The sequence below is a fragment of the Pituophis catenifer genome, unplaced genomic scaffold (assembly GCF_029215685.1).
Source record: "Pituophis catenifer annectens isolate HBS135680 unplaced genomic scaffold, rPitCat1.0.hap2 SCAF_1, whole genome shotgun sequence".
In the NCBI taxonomy this organism is placed as follows: domain Eukaryota; kingdom Metazoa; phylum Chordata; class Lepidosauria; order Squamata; family Colubridae; genus Pituophis; species Pituophis catenifer.
The window spans coordinates 25219150-25242099 of record NW_027256881.1 but is presented as its reverse complement, the minus strand read 5'-3'; the positions used below and the strand labels follow the sequence as shown (position 1 = coordinate 25242099).

The following is a 22950-nucleotide window of genomic DNA, read 5'->3' as shown; positions in this document are numbered from 1 at the left end:
ACATTAATACACAAAGCTTTTTTTTGTTTCTCTTGTAAGATTAATTTATGACTCTAAGATAGAAAACACTAGATTCACTGAATACCCCATAATTTCTGATGAAATGGATTATTGTTTACCAATGATCTTTTTAAAGTCTGTGCCAAAAACTTGGATGTATGTCTAGAATATTTAAGATAAATTACTCAGTTAAAGAGATTGCTAGATAAAATATTATTGGGTGCTTTTCAATTTTTTGTCCAATGCTTCTGGAACACAGAAAAAACATCTGCAGCTAACTATTTTAAAGCAAGCATTACCATTAAGTATTTTTCTTTACATTCTCTCATAGATGATATTGCAAAACAAAATCCTATTTCCCAATATTAGGATAATTAGAATTGAGTTTTGCATCTAGGAGAAATTCACTGTAGGATCATTATAATCCTTCCAAATGTTAAAAGGCAAAGGCTCTCAACAAAAATCTATATAATTTATCAATCTAAGAACACAATTCACAGATTTATAAGCACACTCTCTTTTGTTGAGTTATGATCCTGGTAACATACTATGTCACTATATCAGATAATATATAAATCTATTATCTTTCCACCTGATTTTGAAGACCTTTCCGTATATACCATGATCTAAGCCAAGTAATCACCTCCATTCTTATCATTATATCATAAACACACAAGGGATGGGAAATCTAATATGAGTGTGAGCTCCAGATGTTTCAAAAACAATGTATAGGAAATCCTCAACTTACAACCACAATTGAGCCAAAATTTCTGTTGCTAAATGAAACATTTGTTAAATGGAGTTTTGCCCCATTTTATGACCTTTCTTGCCACATTTGTTAAGTGAATTGCTGCAGTTGTTAAGTGTTGTTGTTAAGTGAATCTGGCTTCCCCATTGTCTTTGCTTGTCAGAAGGTTGCATAAGGTGGTCACATGACACTGGGACATTGCAACTGTCATAAATATGAGCATCTGAATTTTGATCACATGACTGTTGGGATGCTGTCACAGTCATGTGAAAAAATGGTTATAAGCCACTTTTTTCAGTGCTGCTGTAACTTCGAATAGTCACTAAATGAACTGTTGTAAGTCAAGGACTACCTGTATATTTTTAATTACAACACCTAATGTTTTTAAACAATATCACATATATTATAACATGCCTTTTACCTACAACTTTTCTATAAATTTAAGCGGCCAAGTTATGACTGAAGGGAATGTATGCTATCCTTCCTTTAGAATAGGGATGGGGAACTAGCTGGCTCAGGAATTCTGGGAATTGAAGTCCACAACTCATTAAAGGGGCCATATTTCTTCACCCCTGATTTAAAAATACTGTACACATCCAGACAGATCAAAGTACATCTGAGAGAATTTCATTGGTTCACCCTATATATTCTGCCCCTATGCACTTACATTTCTGAATATTGTGTTTGGTCAGATCATGGATGACATCATAGGAACATTTGAATGCTTTTTAGACATTCTAATTTAAAATGTACTGCATCTGTTGTTCTATGAAACAAGTGGGAAAATCCTCACAGTACCACTCAGATTTGCTTTCAATTTTATTTGGCATTTCAAATCACTGTTTAGATTTTCAGTCTGCTTTTCATAACATGTATTATTACAGGGCAGTTCACAGTATGTATATAAAACAACCCAACACAATGAATATAATTTAAATTTAAATATAATTTAACTTGGAGACCATTTATGGAGTGTAACTCCGTGCATGGCCTTGCATCATATTTAAATTTGGCCTTTTTTTCTTAACATATGGATTTATAAGTTTACTTCTTGTCTGATTTAGAATAAGGTTAAAGTTTTCCAGAATAACTGAAACTCTAATTTATTGCTCCTATCATACTGGCTGCTAGTGTTAATGACTGAATACTGGTTTGATTTCAATAATAACTTTAAAGTGCTAAATTGATATAAGATCATTTTTATATTCAGTCTAATCCACTGTTACTTTGAAAATCCTCATTTAATTTTATACAAATGATAAAATATTTTTCTATTTCTTTTACATTCCCTTGTTTCTCATTTTCTCTCTATTTTCTTGGTTATGCTTTCAAACATCTGTTAAAATATTTAACAAAACAAAATGAATATACTGTAAAACAATAAAAATGAAACAAAATGCTGGAGGGAGCACTGTAGATTGCATGACCATTATGTTATAGGACTGGTCTGTCACACAAACTGGCATCTGCCTGAGGAGAGGCCTCTCAAGACAAAACAACTTAAAAACATAGCAATGATATTAAGCACAAATAGATTAAAGAGTAAAAATATCTGTGAGAAAACATAACCCCCAGAATCAACTACATCAACACAATCTCTGGCTTGCAAAACGTAACAAAAGGACGATCTTCTTTAGAACTCTTTATTTCAAGTACTGCTTCCCAATTATGCCAATAGCATAATTATATAAACCCTTTAACCCAGGGGTGTCAAACTCGCATTGTCATGGCGTCGTCACGTGATGTATCATCTTTTTCGCCCCTTTGCTAACCAGGCGTAGGCGTGGCATGACTTTTTCCCCCTTTGTTAATCAGGCGTAGGCGTGGCTTCCTGAGACTCTTCCTGAATCCCATTATAGTATGGTCAGTACAGGTACAGGTAGTCCTCAACTTACGACTACATTGAAAGCAACATTTCTGTTGTTATGCAAGACATTTGTTAAGTGAGTTTTGCCTCATTTTACAACTTTTCTTGCCACTATTGTTAAGTGAATCACTGCAGTTGCTAAATTAGTAACATAGTTAAGTGAATCTGGCTTCCCCATCAACTTTGCTTGTCAGAAGGTCGTAAAAGGGGATCACATGACCATGGGACATTGTAACTGTCATAAATATGAGTCAGTTGCCAAGCATCTGAATTTTGATCAGGTGACTATGGGGATACTGCAACAATCATATGTGTGAAAAATGGTCCTAAATCACTTTTTTCAGTGCCGTTGTTAATTCAAACTGTCACTAAATGAACTGTTGTAAATCAAGAACTACCTGTATTAGCTCACTTTTCCCAGTTTGACCTTTTTCTCTTCGATCAGAAAATTTGCATCTTTGCTAGTGGCTATTACAGAAACAGTGCAGCATTGCTATCTCATGGCTATATGAGATACATGTACTCTTCTGGATCTCAGCATCAGAATATTTCAAGTCAAAAATATTTCTGCTTCAGAAGGAAGTTTTAAACATGTAATTTATTCACACAACTTTTTGAGCAACCATTGTGGTCTTCTAGAAAATCTGAAAATATTGTGTTTTGGACATAGGAAGCTCTGAGGATAAATAAAAGAAGAATAAATTGTGCCGTAAGTTACCACAATTTCCTGTACTGTGCTCATATACTTTTCATTATAAATCTGTAATGAATACCACTTTGATTACAGTTATCTATACTACTATTTCTCAAAGTGTGGTCTGGAGATCCCCAAGACCTTTTCAGGAAGTCTACAAAGTCAAATAAATACATATTTTAAAAAATATCAGATTTAATTTCTAACACAATAAATATTGTAGACATAGCCCACATAAACCAAAGCTTTTTGGGGTCTTCAAAAATATTTTAAAATGAGACCAAAATATTTGAAAACCACAACATGTTAAACTTTTTATCTTTTATTCAAATATGAAGTGGCTAAGCTTCAGATTTGTTGTATCTGTTCCTAATGTTTTGCAGAGACATCAATAGAAAGCAGGAATGTTTGGTCACGAAGAATTGCCCATTTATGTTACTCTTCTTCAAAGAGAAAATGTATCCTTTAGCTTATCATTTAGTTGTATCATTTCTGGATGGCAATCCTTTTTTTTACACTGATTATGACATTGGTTGCCTTTGTTATGATTATTAATTTGTTTATAATAGTTAAATTGATATAAGATAACATTTCTATGCAGTACTGGTCTAAGACTACACTGTCCAATTTTACTGAGCTAAAAACTTCTTTTTAATTCATGTTTGTCCCTACTTTTTCTTGGTGAGATGTTTAAATATCTGTTCAAATAAAACCAAAATGCAAGGAAAGGGAAGGGAAGGGGAGGGAAGGGAAGGGAAGGAGAAAAGGAAAAGAGAAAAGGAAAGGGAAAGGGAAAGGAAAGGAAACATCAAGGAGACCATTAGGGTAAGTAAAAAATTAAATACTGGAAAACAATAAAAAAAATAAAAATAAAGAGTGGTAGGGGAGAGATTGAGATTACCAAGAAAGGGTGAGATGTCATCACTTTTCCCCACCTCAAATGACTGTGTAACCTAGGACTGCTGATGGCAACACACAACGGCACTGTTACTTTTGACGCATTTTATATCCTGATGAGAGATAACTGATAACAATTGATCTTAAGAAACAAAGAATTTTACTCACTCATATCCGCATACTATAGCAATATGTTCTTCAGCACTAAGAAAACAAGTCATTATGTACATGAGGGGGAAAACTGAAAATGTCAACTTCCCGTCATATGCAAATTCTAAGATTGGTATGAAGTATACCTATAGCTAATTAATAAACCATACTTTGAACTTAGCTTGTCTGAACTAAATACAAATTAGAAAAAAAATGTTTTCGGAGTTCAACTAAAACAAAAAACGGAATTAAAGTTTGTACAACCATTTTTTTCCAAAACCAAACACATAAGCTTTCAGTCTCTTTGGGGCTCAGAGTGGCTTTTCTATTTATGCCATGCACATTTTAAAAAACAGCATCTCCCTTCTTATCCAGTTTATTTATTTGTTGAAGAAATGCATAAGGCTACCCAGCTCACAATTTATTACTCAAGGCAGCACAAATAAATAAAACCCAAAAATAGACAAAATCAAACCAAACCTAATATGAAACCTAAATAATCTATCACAATCATAGATATATGCATACAGTAAGCATATCTGGGCTTAACAATTCTTTCTGCTAAAGCCTGGCTCAGCTAAGTCTTCATCACTCTATGAAAGACTAATAGGGCATAATGATAATTTAGTAGCAAATTTTGGCAAAATTATATTACGTTATGCATTACAAGGGTAATTTCTGCCAAAGAATATAATCTCCCTATTACTATTTTTGTTGTTGTTGTTGTTGCAACTATGACCTGGTTGACTGAGAATCTTCATAGACGTTTTCCCTACTTATTATTTCCATATCTCTAATATAGGGTATTATATAGCCCTGGATTCAGTTACTTTGGCCGTGTCATGTGAGGGAATTCACTGGAGAAAGCAATTATGTTTGGAAGAGTTAGCAGTAAAAGGAACCAATCTGTCAAAAAACACAGTGATTGGACACCATCAAAGTTGACATCAGTCAAAGCACAGAAAAACTCAAAGAAGTAGTGTAAAATAGGAAGATGTAGAAAGACCTGGCCCATTGAATCACCAAGAATCAGATATAGCTGAATGGATAACCTTACTCTTCTTACTCTTATTCTTACTTCTTATCATCATCATCATCATCATCATCATCATCATCATCATCATCTAGCCCTGACTGGTAAATTCCCCTGAATCTTTACACTATATATCCATGCTGGGAAAGCAAGCTTCAACTATTTTCTTTCTGTGGATGGCTCCTTCAGGACATGTGGTTTTCAACCTTTGTGTATGAGTTTCTCTCCACTTATTCCCCTTGTATGTGACATATTTCTCTATCTGGTATTGGATTGGTTAAAAAAAAGAAACAAAACATCATAGTTTCACTATTCTTCCGGTCAACAATCAGCAGAACTTTTACCAAGTTCATCCAGTTAAAAGGAAAAGTCAATCATTTCATTTGTCAAATGAAAAGACAAAGGTTCAACTTTTTACTTTCCACTGATAAACTTGCAAAACAAACAAATGAAAAACAGGTTCACCAGCTGAGGCTCTTAGAAGGGGAAAGAAACTCAGCAGTCAAAAAGAAAATGGACATGGAGGGCAACAGCCCATGTCCATAGGGAAGGGGGGCATCTCTGTCAGAGCACACAATAGCCACCTGGAATTGATGCATCTGCCTGCAATAAAATGCAGTACAGCAGGTAAACCAAACAATATTGCTTTTGCTGGCACAAAGTGGAAAACATTTGGATGCGTAACAGAAAAAGACCAGAGTGTTTGCCTTCTTGGTGGCTGGTAAAGGATTGTGTAGTGCAGTGATGGCTAACCTTTTTGCCGTCACGTGCCAAAAGCAGGGGGAGTGTGGAGGGGTCGTGCACACGTGTGCCCACATCCATAATTCAAGAGGCTTTCTTGGAGCCTGGGGAGGGCGAAAACGGCCTTCCCCACCCGCCGGAGGCCCTTTGGAGGCCAGAAACGGCCAGTTTCCCAACTTCCGGTGGGCCCGGAAGGCCTGAAAATCAGCTGGCTGGCGCATCCATGCGTGCCGGAACTGAGCTAGGGCAACACTCGCGTGCCCACAGATATGGCTCTCAGTGCCACCTGTGGCATCCGTGCCATAGGTTCGCCATCACAGGTGTAGTGTATCTCTAATCTCAAGAAATATTAGTGGCCTGCAATCATGCTGGGACAACCAGGTCATGCAGATCAGTCTTAATTGATTACAATATTTGAATATTTTTTTAATTTCCCAGTTAATTTGCACTCTGCTTAGCTCTTCTGAAATTAGTAAAGGGTAATTATGTGCCACTACCTCCAAAGATCTAGCTCAAGTTTCAGGAGTGGACAAGAGAAAGATGCCAGAACAAAACCAGGTTTTTGACTACCTGCCTAAATCTGTTCCTAGATTACACATGCATTGTGGAAGCTGTGAATCCCAGAATTTAAATAACATTAAATCTGTCCAGTAGAATAAATTATGTATTAAAATGGGGTTGTCTTCTCATTTTTAACCTTAATTTCATCAGCTTCTTTTCCTGTTCAGTCACGTCCAGTTTAATCAGCAAAAGTTCTAATTTGCTATAATCAAGCAAGTCACCTCAGCTTCTCCAAGCCCAAAGCTTGGTTCTAAGGACATAAACCTCTTTTCTATATCCACCATATCTAGTGGAATCTTTATTGCAATGCACCGGAAAGACCGATTTGGTAATAACAACTTCAGGATAATGCAATTCTGAAAATAAACTAAGGAAAAGAAGAGGAATTCCTGCTTTAAGCAAAATCACATGGACAGAGTCCATGCAAGAGCCATCTATTACAGCATTAATCTATTCTTAGAGAAGAAAAAGCAAGAAAAGAAATAACTGGAAGAAAGCAACTTACCTCCTACTGTTCCAGGGGTGATAATTCATAGAGAAACAAAAAATGAGATTCTTCAGTAAAGCATATAAACTGTACAAAGCAATCTTAGAATTTCAACAAACGCATGCACTGATCTTCAATGGGCAGTTGTCAGTAAACTGTCCTCCTCTGGGTGAGAACAGCATCAAGTAAATTCTGGAAGAAGAAAAGAAAGCAAGTTCCCCAATTAGTCCAACACCCTAAAACTCAAACATGAGTTTCATTGTTACATCGTAAATAAAAACTGCATCTACAATATATCCATGTAGCACTAACTAAAATATTCACACATGTTCCCAGTTCATGCGTTATGGGAATACATACTTTTAGTTGGTAGCAGCCAGTGTCCAATGAACATGACAGTATGGCAAAGAACCCCACTTTGTTCCTGTTTTGGGTCCCCAACAGCAGGATGTCTCTGCCTCTCTAACTTTGATGTTTCGCTTCACCGACAGCTAGAAGCAGAGGGGCAATCTAGAAGACTTTCTCAGTCAGCAAATACAAACTCTACTTGTGGTTTGTGGTTAGATAATAATGTCTGCTCCAAATACATATTGACAAAATGTTTTGGAACTGATGCATTTACTGACAGACTATTGGAGGGGAGATGTTATCACCCCACAACCCAGCTTCAAGTTGCATGTGTTCACGCTGTCCTTTCAGTAAATTTCATGAAAAATAAGTACTTTATGTTTCTCGGTTTTATACTAATGTTGTTACTTCACATGAATCTCAGATATGAGATGAAAGGATATTGGAGAATAGAAAATAAACAAATGTAACTGTACAGTTCTGTTGCTGCATATAAAAACCCTTTTATTTCTCACTCAGGAAATACAGGAACTTTTGCACATTAAAAACTGGAACACAGATTTTACATTTTGAACAATGAAATATAGGGCTTTCAACCAATGTAAGGTGATTTGTTTATCCAACGTCCTTACTATTCATTTCATTAATTCTAACGAATAAGTAAATTAAATGAAGATGTATCCTTATAGACTTCAAATGGAGTAGTTTTTTTGTTTATGAATGTTCACACCAACCATACAGTTGGTTGTGCTTAAAATATTATATATGCCTGTTGCACTTACTCAAGAACCTTGGCATTTTTGTCAGTATCTTTCCCCTAAATTTGCAAGCCTCAGTTCTCTGAAAATAAACTTGGTATGTGCACGAAGGCATCGTTTTATATATGTGCCATTGCTGAAAGATAAGTAATCAGCTAAGGGACAAAGCACTCCCATGAATTAAGATGATTTCATTTAAATTTTAGCCAGACTCACAAAACAGTATTTTGCATGTTTTTATGTGAATCATCCAGAACACCACAGAATCTGGTAAGCACATGTGAAGAATATATAATGCTATGTGGCTGCGAAGTAGAAGAGCAGCACCAAGGACCACTAGGAAGATATACCTTCTGCCTCCAAATATGAACATCATGTTGGAAAAACAGCAATGCTAGATCACACAAAACCTGCAAGTTAAATAGTAAAGTGCAGAGCGTTCCTTAGCAACCAGGAAGGACAGCCAATCACATGTATGCATAATCTCTTAGTTAACTCTGGAAGCTTCTGCTAGGAAGCTGCTCTGCACTGTTCTGTATGTATGCCAATTGCTGTCTTTTTTTTTTTTTTTTTACAAAACTAAGAGACCTAGCTCCAGTCCAAATGCTAGCTGTTGCAAGGCTATAGAGCTGAAGGAGATAACATTCTGTCCCAATACAGGAGTATTTATGTGTGTTATTGCAATCTACCGTAAAATAACATAAAAGACTAAAAAGTGTTGTTGGAATTTTCAAAGCCAATACATGAAGCATCACCTGTGAATTATCCATGCCCTTTAAAAGCTGCCAATATTACTTCATCCAAAAGTTTTAATGCTTCTCCCGCCCACACCCACATCCCCCAAAAATTAAGCTTGGTTTTTGTGAGTCTTCAGAAGGAAAGACTGCAAATCTAAGAGAGCCTCAGTGCAAGCTTCAGTGACAAAACTTAATGAAACCACCTAAATGCCTTCCAGAATGGTGTTATTCTAAAAATTGGCAAGATTAATTATACAGATAGTCCTCGACTTGCAACCACAATGGAGCCCAAAATTTCTATTGCTAAGTGAGATATTTGTTGTTAATTTTGCCCCATTTTATGACCTTTCTTGCCACCGTTGTTAAGTGATTACTGCAGCTTTCAGTTACACGTAGTAACATGATTGTTAAGCGAATCTGGCTTCCCCACTTTGCTTGTCAGAAGTTCACGAAAGGGGATCACATGATCCCAGGACACTACAGCCATCATAAGTACGAGTCAATTGCCAAGCATTTGAATTTTGAACATGTGATCATGGGGATGCTGCAATGGTCATAAGTGTGAAAAACGGTCATAAGTCACTTTTTTCAGTGCCGTTGTAAATTTGAACAGTCACTAAATGAACTGTTGTAGGTTGAGGATTAGCTGTATTGTGTAGATCTATGGACTAAACCTACTTCATTAGATACACAAATATATTTATAAATACCAAAAAATGTATGTATGTGAGACAGATTCTTGCACCCAAATACATTATTATGCATCAGTACTCCACGATGGAAAAGATAGCAGTTAAGAATTGGTTATAGGTAGTCTTTGTTTAGCAGTCACTTTGTTTGTCATTGAGACAACAATTCAGTCACTACACTGTGTGAAACTGCAACTATGCTTATGATCTTACTTTAACTTTCCTTTGATTTACAGACCTGAGAAAGTTATCAATGTGATAATTGGTCATGAAACTTTTTTATCTCTATCATAACAGTGAGCAGTCACTAAATGGAGCAGTTACTAAACAAGAACAACTAACTGTGACTCTTTGGTCATTTCTGAATTCACACAAATGGGTTCTGCATCTTTGAAATATCTACGTTTTTGGGGGAGAGCCATGTCTTCCTTCATAGCACACAGTTCCCACCATTTTCTCTAGTTTTAAAGATTGCGTGTAACACAGTTAGTGGGTGCTCTGAAGTTACTGAATAGCCCTTGAAGAAGCACAATTGTAGTAAATAATAAGATCATTTTGATTTATATGATTCACAAATATGGAAGAGTAGCCAGCTACCATACTAGAGGTCTTGAAGGACCACACTGTTCTACCACAGGAGATCCATTTGCTCCCCATGTGGAAGATAAATTTTATTATACTGTACCAGAAAAAAATTGCTGGGATTGAGGCGAGAACCTATGTGTGTAATAGTGGAGCAGAGAAGAACTATTTTAATAATTTTCCTTTTATCACATATGAGGTAAAAAAAAAAAAAAGATGATGGACATATTTTCCCATCAAGAAAATGCACATATTTAGCAAAGAAAATCCAATAGTTGGCAATCCAAAGGGTGAATATAATTTAAGAACAAGGTTTATAGTATGACATTCAAGTATTTTTCCTAAGGGCTACTCTAGCTAAAATCAGGTGTCAAGTGTGATTATCCTTTTATTTCTCTTTCTGGGCCTCAGATTTGGAAGGCTTCCAAATTTATGGATCTATCCTGAGGCTATAAGATTGCAACCACGATCTTGAAGAGAAAGAATCCATATATATGAATCATAGATATTCTAATGAAGAGCTGGAGATTTACCAATTTTTGACTGCCAAAAATCTAATATAACAAACCACCCAAAGGATTCATTAGTGTGCATTAAATTCACATTTAACTTTTTTGGCATTAAATAATTTCTAAATATTTTGATCTGTGCTTATTGTACTACAAAATTGTTGTATATCATTGAAATATCTATGTGTTACAAAACATTTTAGCAAATATTGAACTGTTTCTTTGTTTAAATATTTTATCCTTGTATTATACTATACAGTATATAATGTTCACTGTTTTTAATTGTCCACTATCTTAACAATTGTAATTTGAAATATACTCTTTTCATTCTTGGATTTTTTTTCCACCCTCTTTTTTTCCTCACAATGATGTCTTTCTTCCTTGTATTTCTTTATTATACTATCCTGTAATTGTTCAGGAATCTTGAAATTCCAGAACCGTAAAAGCAAGAAGGAAGTTATCCAATGTCTTTCCCTGGAAGTGATGCTCTCTGTTTCATTACAAACAGGCTCTGCCATTTCGTTTATTGTTGAATATGCTGTTTAAAAACAGGTGTTGTTATTCCCTTAAAATATAGCATATGTTATTTCACAGGCCGCACAGAAGTGCATTAGTCATTTCATTCAAGGGCTTACATTTGAAGGCTATCAAGCACAACTGCTGATTTATATTAAATAAGAATATCCTCACACACACAGGGGTACTAAAAGAAAACCTTTGTTGCTTTCATTTAAACGTAACAGGGCACAAGCGCCTTCAAGCCTCAGCAAAAAGTGAACAAGACTCACAAGTCTTAGCCATGAATATCTGGAAGAAAACTCCTTGAAACCCTCTCAACAATTTTGTAGCTTTGATGAAAGCCAAGTCTGAAATTGTGAGAATACCAGATTTCAAAATTAAAAAGAATAAAGAAATTTATTGAGGCCACGGGAATCTTACTGAAATTTTAGAGATCTACACAACTTAATTTTTTAGAAGAAATAAGTGGAAAAAATATGATTCCAATAAGACTATGAGGAACAGAATATCTTAATAAAACAGTTCAATATAACTCATAAGTAAAATCTGGCGTAGGACATGATCAATTGGCTGCAGATAAAATATTCAATAATCTTTATGTTATATCTTGTTTATGGAGCATAGTAATCAGGTGAGCATATCTTATATTTCTCTTGGTAGAAGCAACAGAGTTACTTCAATAAAGGAAAAATTGGAAAGGGGAAGGATAGGACTTCTAGAGTTGCATATAGACCCTAGGATGGGGGTCGGCAACCCATGGCTCCAGAGCCACATGCGGCTCTTTAGCCCTTCTCCTGTGGCTCCCTGTCACACCCACCGGTAGTTAACGTTTTCACCGGTAGTACCGGCTGATTTCATCCATCCATTCGTCCTGGGCCCAGTGACTCCTCACGTAGTTTGAGAAGAGAAAAGACTCGCTCCCCTCCCAGTCACTCCTCATGTGATTGGCCCCACCCGTTGCCCAAGTCACTTATCACATGGCTTGAGAAAAGAAGAGATTCCTCACCTGGTTGGCCCCGTCTGTCCCCCGCTCCTCCTCCCCTCGCCGGATAAGAGAAGGAAGAAGAGAGTCCCAGTCACTCCTCACCTCGCTATCCAAGAAGTCACTGCTACTCAGTGAGAAGGTAAGTAAGAGATTTGCTCCGTGCATGGCCGAAAGGGGTGGGGGGGAACCTCCCAAAAGCAAGCCAAACCGCTCAACCGAAGAGGTTGTAGGGGAAAAAATGCTTTTAAAAGCCTCTGAGATCCCAGCTGAGTTGCCTGATCGTCAGAGGCTTTTAAAAGCATTTTTTTCTGCAACCTCTTCAGCTGATAAAGAATTCTATTCTATTCTATTCTATTTTTTATTCAGTTTGATAGCTGACTGCACCCTACCCTCCAATACACGTGTTCGAAATGTTTTGTGGCTGGGTGGGAGTGGTGCTGAGTTGGCCATGCCCACCAGGCATGGCTAGGGGATCATGTGACCAGGGGGATGGCGAGTTGGCCATGCCCACCAGGCATGGCTGGGGGGGTCATGTGACCACGGGGAGTGTCAAGTTGGCAACGTCCACCCAGGCATTGCGGTTCCCAGTGTTTTGTTTTCTGTGGGAAACGGGTCCAAGGGGCTCTTTGAGTGTTAAAGGTTGCAGACCCCTGCCCTAGTACAATAAAGAATGGAGCATATGTCCAATATGGAAGTATTCAACTAGATAGTGGGGATCATCAAAAGCCATCTATCTGAACAAAGAAAATCATCACTCTCTGAAATACAAGGATATTACAATGGTCACATCTTTAGTGAAGATCCTTGATGGTGTGAAGCTGAAAATAAGCATTTTTATTTAAAAAAATCAAAGAAAATCAGTATGACTCTATTAAATTCTGATATGGATATATGTGACAAGGAGATCAAGCATTATAAATTAGTACCCTTTGTAAGGAGGTGTAGGATAAATAACCATGCAGAATTCACATAGAACAATGTCGTACAGTGGTGTCAAACTCAAGGTCTGGGAGCCAGATCTAGGAGGATGCTTAGATCTGGCCCATGGGGCCACCCTGGAAACAGCAAAGGACCGGCCACCAGTGCCTCTGCCATTGAAAATGGAGCTTGGGAGGGCCGTAGGCAGCAGAGGGTTGTAGGAGGCCATCACAGTAAAAAATGGAGCTCAGTAACCCTTTTTTGTTAGCAGAGAGCTCGGGCTACCACAGGCGCCCCCAACACGAGTGACGTCGAGCTGGCCACGCTCATCCTGGCCATGCTCGATTTCATTGAGGGCCACATCAGGATTGTGTTTGACCTTGCCCCTCCCCCCCGAGGTCAAACACAATCCTGTTGTGGCCCTCAATGAAATCGAGTTTGACACCCCTGATGTAGTATAAACTCTCAAAAATTCAGGCAAAATTCTAACTATATCTCATTTTTTAGTATTAGAAAGAACAAAGAATAGAATTCCACATGCATGATCCTCAACAAGAAGAGGATCAATGGTCCACTTGGTGAGGCAAAATACAACCACTTGCCACAGTGCTGAGGAATATGGATTCTAAACAAGAAGGTTGCAGGGCAAAGGAAAAAAATCTATTGCATAAATGACGAGACTCAACAATCTAATGTTTACTTAAACATAACAGCAATGGGAAAGACATCAATTGAAGGAGGCCCACTTGCAGGTGGAGAATTGAAAATGCTGCCTAAAAATATCCAACGGTTTTTGTATTTGTGTCCTTGAATCTCTATCTGCAAGACTTCTAACTTTAATCTGACAATACAATAATATTGAATCCTGCAAACAGGGTCCCTAAGAGAGATTGTAGTGAAGGACCTACAGCAGGCCTGTTATGCAACAAGTCCTAAGACAGAACTAATTATTCTAGGCTTGTTTGGTAATGTTCCGAAGATGAACTCTAAACTCTGTTAAATCCCCTCCCTGCAAAAAAGAGTTTTTAACCCTCATCCCAGCAGAACAAAATGCTTCCAGAAAGGGGTTCAAAGAAAATGTCTTTGCTGATCCAACAAGTAATCCAACAATACCAACTGCTAAAGAAAACAACAAATACAAATATTTCCCAGCAAATAAAATAATGTTCTCCAAGAAGACGTTATGGTGATATTAGAAAGAAAATAGCAAGAGAACCTGTCTAAAGACAGACACAATAAGGGATGAGAGGGGTGAGGATTCCTCCTAGTATCTCAGCTCTGGAACATTCTATGAAACCCTCTGCACAGACATGGAGTTCATATGTGTGTTACACAGAACGGCTCTTAAAGGCTATGAGTTTCATTGGTTCCTATACCATTTTAAGATAAGGACGTACATTTCACTATCAGTGATTGAGGAACTATATTGGAAAGGTGTTTGCTTATCTACTATGTGTCCTCTTCTCTGAAGAGGATAACGGTCCTGGCATTCTTCTATCAACCATCCTTTGGGTATTTCAATTGTTCTGTCATATCTCAGGCTCTTTCTCTCAGTGATAAACATAACACCTCAGTCTACTTGTAAAATGTATTTAAACTTCTCTACCTGTTCCAGTTTGTATGCATCTTGAAGTACAGTGCCCAGAACTGATAAAATATTTGACCTGTAATACAAGACATTCAGAACAGTAGTGGGATTCAAAAATTTTTACTACCGGTTCTATGGGCGTGGCTTGATGGACATGGCATGGCTTGGTGGGCATGGCTTGATGGGCATGGCAGGGAAAGGATACTGTAAAATCTCCATTCCCACCCCACTCCAGAGGAAGGTTACTGTAAAATCCCCATTTCCTCCCGATCAGCTGGGACTTGGGAGGCAGAGACTAGATGGGGCGGGGCCAGTCAGAATTTTTACTACCGGTTCTCTGAACTACTCAAAATTTCCACTACCGGTTCTCCAGAACTGGTCAAAACCTGCTGAAACCCACCTCTGATTCAGAGTGATTACTTCCCATGATTTGGAAACCACATTTCTGTTGATGAAACTGAAGCTGCATTTGCCTTTTTTTTTTCATGCAGCCACATTATATGGTGCATACATTCAGTTTGTAATCAGTTATAATTCCAATGTTTTTTCCCTAAGTACTGTTTCCATACCAGGAATCCCTCAACATATATCAATGCATTTGATTCGTGCTTTCTAACTGGATAACTTTGTCTCTGTTAGATCTATTTATTTAATTTAACTTCATTCAATTATTTTCAGCCCATTCCTTCTAACTTACAGGCTGTTTCTGAATTTTATTTATTACTACTAGAACTCCCACCCAATTTTGCGCCAACTACAGATCTAAAAAGTATTTCTTCCACTTCCTCACCCAAGTCATTAATAAAAGTATTGATTACAAAGCCCAAGGCTGAATCTTGTCACAACCCAATTGACAAGACCACTCTCCAGTTTGATTAGGATGACATGCCAATTTAATCACAGAACTAACACACTGAGCAAATCACTATGGGCATCTATAGCAATCCCACAAGCAAGTTAGAACTAGGGACAATGCTATTATACTCAATCCCCAAACTACACATGGCAAATTACTGTTTTCCAGAGGCATCTGAAAAAGAAAAAGAAATAGTAATATGCAGTTTTATTTATTCTCAAATAATTGGGAAAATGCACATTCTGTACTTGGCAAAAAAAAAAACAACAACCCACAACTTTTTAAAGCATGATTGTGCCATGTAACAGCTACTCAGGGAACTGAGGGGAGTATAATTCTGAACACAATCCTAAAATGTATCTTTATTTTTGATTTTGATAAAGAACTAAAAGTTATTGAACTGATTAAAAACAGTGATCAGTATTGATAAAGGGGAATATTTATAGCTCAGGGTTAAAATGAAAAGTTCCCTATTAGCACCGATGATGTAACCTAGTTTGGGTAGTGAAACATCTACAAGAAAACAACCGAGTTCAGAGAGCACCAAGGACCCCTCAATGATCAATGTGCATTTAAATGGACACTTGCTGAGAAAGCAAAATAGATACATTTGACTTCAGATCAGTGGTGGATTTCAAAATTTTTACTACCGGTTCTGTGGGCGTGGCTTGGTGGGCGTGGCAGGGGAAGGATACTGCAAAATCCCCATTTCCTCCCGATCAGCTGGGACTTCAGAGGCAGAGAATAGATGGGGGCAGGGCCAGTCAGAATTTTTACTACCGGTTCTCTGAACTACTCAAAATTTCCACTATCGGTTTTCTAGAACTGGTCAGAACCTGCTGAAACCCACCTCTGGTTCAGATGAGCAAACTTCAGAAAATTAGGGGACAGATGAAAAGAAAATTGGAATGGTGAATTAAGAAGGTCAAGTACTCGGGAGATTATTGAAAACTATTATAAAATAGCATTTTACACTGTATACCGCAAATCAGAAAGATATCACGAAGAGCAGGCAGGCAGCAGAATTCTTAGCAAACAGGGTCAGAAATGTCATTCAAATCAAGAAGACTTCCTTTTAAAAATGGTAGTTTTGTCCCAAATTCTGGCAAAAGATAGAAAAGCAGTAAATACATTTGGCAAAGAGAACTGAGACAAATAACAGCATGAAAATCTTCTAATATATTAGACCAGGGGTCTACAAACTTGGCAACTTTAAACTTGTGGACTTCAACTCCCAGAATTCTGGGAATTCTGGGAGTTGAAGTCCACAAGTCTTTAAGGTTGCCAAGTTTGGAGACCCCTGTATCAATCATCCTGTCAGTGGACACTTGGCCCATTTCCAGGATCTCTCTCTCTCAAAAAAAATCCCAAACCAAAAAGGTTTAGCCAGACTTTCCTGGGTGCCCCCCTAGTATGTGGATTTCAATTTTCAGAATTCCCTGGCCAGCAATGAATATTCTGGAGTTGATTTCCACATATGTGGCAGCTGCCAAGATTGAGAAATACTGAACTAAACCTTTCGCCTAGCTCTTCAGAGTGCCTATGGAATTATACCTTTTTGGTATGGAGGATAGGAAGCCAAATAATAGTTCTATCCTTTTCTTACTAGCCTTTTGCCATCTGTATTAAGCAGCTGGTGGACAGTTTCATTTATCATACTTCTATTTTGAAGATAGCTGAAGAAGTTTTCTCTTGTTCTTCATATCCATCAGTGCCTTCACTGAGCAGTTGGTATGCTGATTCTTTTCTTTTCTTGTATTTTCAACACATCCAAAGAAGACATTTTTGTTTTTCTTAGTGTCTTTCACTAATGTCAGCTTATTTTGAGCTTTTGTGAAATGCACATTTGGGAATTAGAATTTCCAAGGGCAGTAATATTGAATATTTAAGTAACCAAGTTCCACCTCATATGAAGAGTGAGAAACACAAAGCTGTTGTTGTTTAATCCATAGAAAAGACAGGAGAAAGTGGGATTGGATTTAAACTGAACAGAATATAGGTGGTCCGTGACTTACAACCACAAATGCTCCCAAAATTTACATTGCTAAATAAGACAGTTGTCAAATGAGTTTTGCCCTATTTTATGACCTTTCTTGCCACAATTGTTAAATGAATAACTGCAGTTGTTAAGCAGGGGTGGGTTCTACTTACCTTTACTACAGGTTTGCAATGGGGCAGAAGCATTCTGATGATGTCAGGGTCGGTGGGTGGGCGGAGCCTCCTGCCGGTTTTACTACCAGTTCTATAGAACCGGTGCAAACCAGGGACAACCTACCACTGTTGTTAAATTAGTAACATGGCTGTTAAGTGAATCTAGCTTCCCCATTTGACTCTGCTTGTTAGAAGTTCGCAAAAGGTGATCACTAGACTCCAGGATATTGTAACCATCATAAATACAGGCCAGTAGCCTGTACTTTGATCATGTGACCCCAGGGATGCTACAGAGGTCATAAATCACATTTTGCAGTCCTGCTATAACTTCAAATGGACACTAAATGAATGATTGTAAGTCAAGGACTACCTCTATATGAAGACTCTGAACACTTATTTTGTCAGACAGTAATCAACTGTTTGCATTGGCTTCAGTCTAGTGTGCAATCAAATTTTTTTTACAAATGTGCCATTTCCAAGTATCTAGGTAGCTTCAACCAGTGTGATCCACTAAAGAAAACCTGACCACTATAATTTTCTGACACCGTATCTTGAATTCCTTTATGACCTGCTGTTCTTTTTATTTCTACATAAGTTTTTATTTTGTTTTTAAATATTAGAATAACTTTATTGTCATTTTGAATGTACACTCATCGGCATACATTAAAATGAAAAATTGCATACAGCTCTCAAAGAGTCACTGTTTTACTCTATTATATTATAAGATGTATTATATTGTTTGGGTACAAAAATTAAGAAATTAATCAGGTAATTAAAATTAGCTAACACTTCACATTAACATTCCAAAATTCAGGAATAATTTTAACTAATCTCTGGAAGACTCCAACTATTACTAATGGAGCCAACAACATATATATAGGAGGACGCCATTTTATAGAGCAAGAGCAAACATAGAGAAACATCTCCACTTCAGTCCCCTTTCTTACCTAAAATGGGGAATGATTGTAGATTGGCCTAAGAGAAATACTTTAGATAGATAAAATCTGGTTAGAGATGATGGTTTTGAAGATACTGTAGGAGATGATCAGGCTGAGCCCAAGGAAGGAGTCAAATGCATCATAAGTCACAAATCACTGCAAACCTCAAGAGATCTAAATCCAGTCCACCTTGAATGCCTTTCTTATCTCCCGCTCATTTCCCTTGATCTTTAGTTGGTCAGATTCTTGTAGAGTGCTTAAGCTTGCAATAAATCTTTATACTCATTTGGACTGCCTGAATCTCCTGATTTCCCCAGAGCTTGACAGGTACTTATTGGTACTTATCAAGCTATAAATAGCTTTATATATTCAAATCAGCAATTTAAATTACATCTGAAAATATAGGTAGCAAGTTGTATAGGGCCTATAAAATTAGTGTATTGTGCCATGGATTGTGGAGCTGCCAGCATGCAGGCACCAATATCTTGGATCCAATTCCTATTTCCAAGTGGTCTTCAAAGACAATAATTCAGCAATTGTTGGTAAGGACATGAATCTCCTGCTATAGAATTCTATCATTCTTGTACTGACATTATAAAAATCTGCTTTATATTTAAGAGACAGGCTGCAGAGCTAGGTCCAACTTTTAGTCTTCCTGTAGTCCTGTAAAAATCAGAATTTTACATGAAATAATTTTTAATCTGATCCATCTGTGTACTTATATAAAGACGCATATATAAGGAACTGACTATTTATTGTATGAAAGAGAATCGCTCTCCAGGGATTCAAAGCAATGGCCTGCGCAATATTTAGCTTTTTCCCCCTAGATAAAAGAGTTGGAGATAATTTTTTTGTCTCTTCTTAGAATAAACACTAAGAAATCTATATTTAAAGTAAAAAGCAAGAGGTCAGAATTTTTTTTTTTTTATTATTATTATTATTATTATTATTATTATTATTATTATTTAATCTTTAGTGAGATTCACAGCCTTTGAGGCTGGTTAATAGCTCAGCAGGTCGAGTCCTAACCAAGGACCTAGGAACTGTTAAGGTATCATCGGAGGATGTAAGCTGTTCCGAGTAAGGTGGTTTTTTGTAGAGTCAAAATGTTCAAGTCCGGCAAATTTAGAATTTCTAAATAGGGGTAGCTCTTTGGGTATTGCTCCAAGGGCTCCAATTATTATTATTATTATTATTAATTATTATTATTATTATTATTATTATTATTATTATTATTATTATTATTATTATTATTATTTCTATGCCGCCCACTCTCCGAGGACTCTGGGCGGCTTACACCAAAGACAGTATACTAAATAGCATATTGCCCCCAACAATCTGGGTCCTCATTTTACCCAGCTCGGAAGGATGGAAGGCTGAGTCAACCTTGAGCCGGTGAGATTTGATCCGCTGATCCGCTGATCTAGCAGTCAGCTGAAGTAGCTGCAGTACTGCACTCTAACCACTGTGCCACCTTGGCTAATTAATTCCATAGCTATTCATACTTAAGTTCTAGCTGGTTGTAAGGATGATATAAAGGTGATTTATATTTTTCACAAAGCAGCTTCTAAAAGAGATGCATTCTTATCTGTCTTTATAATAACATACACATTCCTTATTTGATGGCATTTGCTTTTGAAATGATTTAACTCATGAGAATTATACATAACCTATTAATCTTTTCCCTTTTATGTTTGTACTTATATGAATTCAGAGTTAAGATCCAACCTGGGATGTAACAGTAATTTTTAAAAGCATAAAAAATATTTAAAAGCCCTTATTCTTTGTATTCAGATTACTTATTATTTCTATCCATTTATGCAGTATTTGAAATATTTTGCTTTGGGCAGTAGAAGGCATCCAGGATGGCATCCAGCCACCCACAACATTTGTGAGATTTGATATGCTAATTTTATTAAGTGCATCAATATAAAATTGGACATAGCTGCAGCCCATATTATTTATACAAATTCTCTCTGGATTAAATTTCCAATGCTTTAATTTAACTTCAATTTGATTCAAATGCAACATCGGCCAAGATGACAAACTCCCTTTCGTCTATGTTTTGGGGGCTCCTCTGTAGAATTAGTGACATGTCCATTTATAATGAGACCCAATGCATGATGAATCTCATATCAAGGGGAGTAACTTCATGTCACACTGGTATAGAGGGGTTCCAAATAATAGTCATAATAGTTCATGTTGGGCTCAAGGAACCAAGAACAACACAATGAATTACTCAGAGTAGTTTATTTACTCCTGTTTGCCTATAGAAGGAATATTGCCAAACTAAAGCACACTCTGTATAACTATTTGATAAATCCTCTGAAGGCTTATGGAGGACTCCTTCTGGTCTCTTTCTGCATACGAAGGACTCTATGCTGATTTTGTCTCTCAGCTTCTTGGGAAACAGAGCCCCTTCCTCTTGCAATTCAGCACCAGACTTCACCGCAGTTCAATGTTTCAAAAAGAGTCACTAAGCCCTTGCCACACTAAAGCCGTCTTTAGCTGGTAGCACCCCAATGGCAAACCTTGATCTGCATAATCTGTTATACATTGACAGAAGAAATGCTTCCTTCATAATATTAACTTTACATACAGGTTGTTCTTCCCCCAATCTGGATTTATTGCCAAAGGCCTCCTGGCTTATTTGGACACACATCTAACGGAACGCTCTCAAACAGCCTGTGGGAAACATGACTAGTTAGGATATATGTGCTGCAGAGGCAAGAAGGAATCTTGGATTGGGACGTAGTATTTAGACTGTCTAGAAAAAGGAGGGCCTTCTTTTTTATTCACCAGAGATCAATTTTGTTTTTAAAAATAATTGGCAAGGTTAACTGGAAAATTTCCACTGAAGGCCCATCCACCATCTGATTATAACAGTAACTGTAATTCAAATGATAATTAACCTCTAGTAATGCATCCTACAGGCCATCCACCTGTTTTGCCTCCCAAAGCCTATGCATTTACCTTAAGATGTTTTCATTACCTGCCTTTTTAAAATTGATAACACTGCTGGATATGGTGCCAAGGTCTTTTGTTTCCTTAAGGTCATTACAAGCCGCTGCTTCCAGACACAGGTTTAAGTGATTCAGCAGAGGTGAACACTTGTGGGAGGACTGGACTGATTTTAAGAGGCATGTTAATGCTGTTTCGTGTGCTTAAAAAGGTAAAATTCAAGCAAAGTGAACTTACTGTAAGTTATTAGAAATTTTCTAATACATTACAATACAATAGATATTTCTAATACAATAACCACCTTTATAGCACTGTAAAATCTTGTAGAATTTGGCCTCACCACAGATAAATGCAACGAGTCACAATTATTTCTTCTTCTTTTTTTTCCTTGAAGCCATCTGGTGAACTCTAAATCCATGGCTATTTCAAGGCTATGCAACAAGTCTTTGGCAGATGTGAAACCTGAGACCAGGTTTCCTGAAACAAATTCAGTTTTCCACAACAGATCTTATTAGTAGAGTGTGTTTTTGGAAAAATAATAATAATTGAACATCTGAGCAAAATAATTCATGTGATATCTACAATTGTATTGCACCAAAGAATTCCACCAAGGAGTTCAAAGTCCCACAAGAACAGCAACATTTTAACATCTACAGGCTACAAAGGCAAACTAACAAAAGTATGGTTATGTTAATTGAAAGACAGACAGACAGACAGACAGACAGAAAGAAAGAAAGAAAGAGTGTGTATGAGAGAGAGAAAGAGAGAGAGAGAGAGAGAGAGAGAGAGAGAGAGAGAGAGAGAGAGAGAGAAGCATGTATAGTGTTGAAATCCAGCCTGTAAGGTTTTGAACAGCTGCATTTTGTCCTACAAATCTGATAAAGTATTGTTTAGAAGCATGTTCTCTTTTTCTGCCTCTATTACGATTAGGTATTTTATATCACAAATCCCTACAGTGTAGAGCAGATGTCACTGTCACTCTCTGTCAAAATCTGTAACTTCTAATGAAAAACAGACATTTAAAAAAAAAAACTGCAGCCAACAATAAAATCAAACATGATAATTTGCTAAAATCCTGAAGAAAGAAGCCTCTTTATTACCAGCTTAATATCACAGAACTTTACATGTGGAATTACCACTTTATAAAACGATCTTTGCTGTGTATTTTGACAGTTATCCAGTTCACTCTAAACATTAGTTTATGATAGTTTTATGTCACTTAGAAGATGCCTC

The 22950-nt window shown here is 37.1% G+C and overlaps 1 protein-coding gene across 5 annotated transcripts in view; it reads right to left on the bottom strand.

The window, feature by feature from the left end:
* The window catches only part of NCOA1 (nuclear receptor coactivator 1), a 292101-nt gene that overhangs the window by 196316 nt on the left and 72835 nt on the right, over window positions 1-22950 (bottom strand). For 4 of the 5 annotated variants that reach the window (XM_070932196.1, XM_070932201.1, XM_070932202.1 and 1 more), the window contains exon 3: window positions 7197-7370. The exons of the other annotated variant lie outside the window; for it this stretch is intronic. The gene's annotated coding sequence lies outside the window, so the exon portion shown is untranslated. The remainder of the gene's footprint in view (window positions 1-7196; window positions 7371-22950) is intronic. 5 annotated transcript variants of the gene reach the window in all.